The following is a 5,819-nucleotide window of genomic DNA, read 5'->3' as shown; positions in this document are numbered from 1 at the left end:
TCATGTTCCAATGATGTTGGTTGCACGATAGAAACTAAAGCAAGGTTATCACCAACTACTGTGATAAAATATGAGTATTCTCGCTCTGTTGATATCTCCATACCGGACCCTATATCAAAATCTTCCAATGAAAAGTCAAAAATTTATTTATTTCAGCCCAAGTGTTGCACACTAATGAACCAAAAGCATAAATCACAAGTGTAATCAGTTAGACCTAGGGTACGAAGTGGTCCCAACTCCATCAGTGGTGACTAAATAGTAATTGACAATGATTCAAAGATCTCAACAACCTACAAGTAAATTGGGTCAACATTAAGAATAATTGTTGAAGTTGTGTTTATACACTCAATCTTATTAGACGATCCTAGTGTAACAATACTAGAGTCTACACCATAATTCATATCATAATACAATATGCATTTGTCTATCTCAATACATATTTGAAAGATAGATGATCCAGTACATGAATCACAAGTTAAAGTATAAAAAAAATGGATAAATTGGAAAATCAAAATACTTTAAGAAATCAAGCAAATTGTCATCTACCAAACTACTGAGTATGAATGTAGAAAACAGAGGGGTTTTGAAGCTATTTTGCATCGTCTAGTATGTTGAATTTCGCTAGACGATTACTAAACTCCATGGTTAGTGTGACAACATGAACATCAATCTTGGAGTGTGCCATTTTCAAGAAGGGTATACTCAAGATAATGGTCACTGCATCCGCATGTGAGTTTCCTCCCTCCATATCCATTATGTAAAAGTTTGCAGAAAAAATAAAGTCATCAACTTGCACCAGCACATCTTCTATCAGTCCTGTCAATGCTTTTGTTGGCCAATTGTATCACAACATTAGTAGTTTTCAAGGACTCGAGAGACAAAGAGGTGAAAACATATAAAACCATAATATTGATAGACGCTCCCAAATCAAACATAGCACCATCAAATATGTTATTGCCTATGGTACATGGGATGGAGAAAATTCCTGGGTCTTTACATTTCTTAGGAACAACAGCCACATGTCTTTCAATTATGCATAAACATTCCTTCCCATGTTAAATTTTTCATTTCCCTTCAGACGCCTCTTATGACTGCACAAATCCTTTAAAACTTTTGCACATTTTAGGATTTTTCTAGTAGCGTCTAGTAGAAGTATATTGACCTTTCCTTTTTATAAGGTCTCCAAAATATCCTTATCCACCTATTCTTTTTTCTTGTTTTTCAGAATAATTCTATGTGGGAAGGGAAGAACGGTAAATGGTTCAAAAACATTGGTAGATGGTTGAATTTTGTTGTTGCATGGTTTATCATATTTGGAGCAGTTCAAAGGCACAAAAACAACTTGCTTTGGAACTGCAGTCTACTCAATGTTAGTATGTAGAGTACTCTGAGGGTTAGAAGGTCTAATTGGATCGTCTAATGTTATATTAAACTCTCTAACATAACATCTAGTGTTGCATCATGTTCCTACTCATGTTTAGTTTGTTTATGTTCATGTGATTACACGTTCTTATCTAATCTTAAAGTAAAAATTCTCAAATTTTGTAGATTCATAATAGTTGGAGTAGGTAACTTAGTTAATCCTTGGAACTGCAACTAGTTCACAGTTGTGGCTATCTGACCAATTTGATTTTCAAGATTTTGAATGGAAGCTTGTGTATGCTACAGGAGAGCATCAGTACTTTGTTGCATAAATTCTTCCAAATAGATCCCACTCTTAACATGTGAAACAACTTGATACAAACCCACAAAGACCCCAAAACCAAGTCCACAAGAAGATGACCAAGGATGCCAACTATGAAGGGTCATCTCAACAATTAAAGGAAGACCTCATCAACAAAGCACTTGAAGTTCTTCCTACTAGTCTTCTTAAATATTTAGAAAAATGGTGTAAATAAGTTGGGCTCATTTGTAGGGGTCCAAATAGTATAAATAAGCTAGAATAAAGTGCCTTTAGCATAGTAGGGGGTGTGGGTAGCATTCTAGCTTGTTCCTAGCCCATTTGAAGGCATTTTGACCTAGTTTCTAGAAGGATAAGCCTAGAATACGGGATTGACTTAGTCAAACCCTATGGCTGCCCACTTTTTCCCCTTTTCCCATTCTACCCTCTTTTCTTCTTTTCCAAGGCTCCTAAATATATAAATAGGGAGGCCTACCTCATGTATTCATATGTTGAATGAAGAGTAAAGTTACTATACACAAATTGTGTTAGAGTTTGTGAGCATTGTTTCAAGTGGCGGCATCTACACTTATCTTGGATTCAATTCACCATACAAGTGGCGTGCGCATTCACAACTCCACCACTCCTAAGTTTCCTTTCACTCATCTTTTTCCATTCCATTTCCATTCCAATTTTCAATTCTAAAAATATGTCTTGTTCTTGTTCTTGTTCTTGAATTTCACCTTGTGCTTGTTAAAATTCCTCACATTATTTGTCATTCATCTTCACCATTAAATGTGTTTTTCCTTTGGCCTTATGGAAATGAACCTTCACATCTACTTAACACTTGTTAAGTTAATGTCCAGTGGGAATTTTCCTTAGGCTTCTCACCTATATTTGTTCTAAAATCTAAATCTAAGTAAAGTGTCACAAATCAAATGAACGATCCTAAAATCAACTCACATCACAACTAGTGGTGGGATTTGAGGTTATTGTTGTTGGCATAAATGTGGGGCTGATAAGGTGATTTAACAACCTGTTGTTGATATGTCGTGTGATCTCGTTGCTATTGTTGTGACAATTTCCCCCAACTTAGATTAGGATGATTCCTCCAACATGGGTTGTATTTGTTAGAGGAGAGGTCATGATTATAGTGTTACTGTTGATTGGACGATCTACTGTTAAAAGGAAACTCAAAAGACTATCAAGTGTTGCTATATATGTTAGAAACAAAAGCTTGAGGACTTTCAGTAGTGTCTTCTCCTTTAGTTTCTAGAGTCAATGTGGGACAAGAGTCAGTGTAATGAGTATTAGGGGTACAGATCCCACATACCTTAGCTGATGTGATTCCAATAACATGATAGAGATGATTCTTTGACATTTTATGGAATCAACTTGAGTTGGAGATTGAATAGGCACTTTTATAGAGATGGATCAATGTTCTATGTTTCAAGAACTCACCAAAACTTGCACCAAACACCAATCTCACATGGAAGTTCCATTTCTTGCCAATTGAACCGATTAAATTGAACAAGAAAGTAAATGAACCGATTGAAACTCTAAAGAAAGCAATTGAACCAAACAAAACATGAAAAGAAGCTACTGAACCGAATTAAAACAGTGAGAAATTGAAAAGAACCGAACAAAAGTGTAAGAAAAGGAAGATGAACCGATTAAAAGAAACTACACTTGTTTTGGAGTTCATATGGCATGGAAATGGAAGAACTAGATGGAAAAGAGAGAAGACTTATGTGGTTGAAGAACTTGGTTTATGAACACGCCACTTGAAGTATGAATGCTCCAAGATAAGTGTGGGAAGCCGCCACTTGAGAGAACCAAGGCACTCAAGATAAGACAAGGTGTAGGAGAAGACACAGTTATCACAATTCTCTCTCAATTTGAGTAGAGTTTCTCTATTACAAAATCCAAATCTGAATTGTGAATGCCCTAAGCCCTCCTTTTATAGGAGCAAGGGCTGGTCATGAAGCTTACAACATAAGCTAACCAAAAGACTCTTCATATGCTACTTACTAATAGCGCCTAAATGAAGCATGAAGAGTACTCTTCTAGAAAATTCTAAACTAATGCCTAAAGATGCTTTTACAAAAGAGGTATCTAAGGTTTCCCTCTAAGCACCTTTCCTAAAAACTATGTATTTAAACATTCTATATTATTTACAAATTTATAAAAGAAACTATAAAGAGAGATATTTAAATGAAGCCTATTCTTGAAAACTTGTAGACTTCTTTGGCTTTAGGCTTGATCCTCTCTTTATTTTATGTCTTCTTTTAATTTTGAAAAGACTAGAAGGAAGAACTACAAATGTGTAGGTGAATGACCTCTCCCTTCATTAATAAAAGCCTCCTTTATTTGATTCTCATCATTAGCAGTAGTTTGAGACATGACTAGTTACTTTACCATAGATACTAGATCGGCTAGCTTGCTCTCTAGCTTTGAATGTTCATCAGCTATCTCATGGACTCCTCTGATAAGGTTGAGAGAGTGATGAGGACCAAGGAGAGAGAGTGCCTACTGACCAAAACCAACCCATGACCTCAGCACCCACCATACCTTAGAGGATTACTAGGAGCAGAGCACAAACTTTGGGTGTTAAGCATCAATTGGTTTCCCTTTTTGTAATTTTTGTAGAGTAGGTCTATATAGCATAAATAGGAGGTGAAGTCCATTAGAGTAGGAAGGAAACCCTGGCTTATAGAATGTGGTACATGGTGCGACTTTGACCAAAGTCTACCCTAGAAACCGCACCACTTTTCCCTTTCCCCTTCTACCCTCATTTCTTGTTTTCCAAGGGTCACCATCCTATAAATAGGAGGCCTCCCTCTTTGTATTGACAAGTTGAATGAAATAGAGAAAAGTTACTCTGCACATTTTTGTGTGTGAATGATTAGTAAGGCTTGTCCTCTTAGTCTCAATCTTATTTTGTGAGTGTGAGAGCTCTCAAGTAGCGGCATCTTTCACTTATCTTAGAGTCATTTCACCATCCAAGTGGCGTGCTCACCATCTCAAAACCATTCCTCATAAGCTTCCTTTTCCTTCGATTTCCATTCCATTTTATCATAAACATGTTCTTATTTTTGCTTCCTTGAATTACATTCGATCTTTTCTTTTGCTCTTATGTTACTTTTTTAATTCCGCACCATATTTGTCATCATCTTCACCTTATAATTGTCTTTTTCCTTTTGCCTTTGTGAAATGAACCTTCACATCTACTTAACCACTTGGTTAAGTTAATGTCCAATGGGGATTTTCCTTAGGTTTTAACTATTAATTGTTTAACAATCTCAATCATAAATCTAAAGTGTCACCTAAATGAACAATCATAAAATCAACTCACATCATAGAGTTACTCCCGGTATTAAATTGTTGATTGTTGGAGACTGTGTTTTCAATCATTTGTCTAGCACATTAATAGGCAACTAAAAATACTATCAAGTTTAGCTATAAATGTTATAAACAAAAGCTTGAGGACTTTAAGTAGTGTCTTCTCCTTTAGAATCTTATAATATGGGACAAGAGTCAATGTAATGAGTATTAGAGGTACAGATCCCACATACCTTAGCAGTAGTTTGAGACATGACTAGTTGCTTTACCATAAATACTAAATCGTCTAGCTTACTCTTTAGCTTTGAATGTTCATCAGCTATCTCATGGACTCCTCTGACAAGGTTGACAGAGTTACTCCCAGTATTAAATTGTTGATTTATGAAGACCGTGTTTTCAATCAACTGTCTAGCGCATTAAAAGGCAACTCAAAAGACTATCAAGTGTTGCTTTAAATGTTAGAAACAAAAGCTTGAGGACTTTAAGTAGTGTCTTCTCCTTTAGTTTCTTATAATGTTGGACAAGAGTCAATGTAATGAGTATTAGAGGTACATATCCCACATACCTTAGTAGTAGTTTGAGACATGACTGGTTGTTTTACCATAGATACTAAATCATCTAGCTTGCTCTTTAGCTTTGAATGTTCATTAGTTATCTCATGGACTCCTCTAACAAGGTTGACAAAGTTACTCTTGGTATTAAATTGTTGATTGTTGGAGATCTTGTTTTCAATCAACAGTCTAGCAGTAGTTGGAGTCTTATCCACCAAAGCTCCTCCACTAGTAGCGTCTATCTTCTATATATCAATGGTAATCAA

Source organism: Phaseolus vulgaris, chromosome 10 (assembly GCF_000499845.2).
Source record: "Phaseolus vulgaris cultivar G19833 chromosome 10, P. vulgaris v2.0, whole genome shotgun sequence".
Classification (NCBI taxonomy): domain Eukaryota; kingdom Viridiplantae; phylum Streptophyta; class Magnoliopsida; order Fabales; family Fabaceae; genus Phaseolus; species Phaseolus vulgaris.
Note: the sequence above shows the minus strand (reverse complement) of the source record.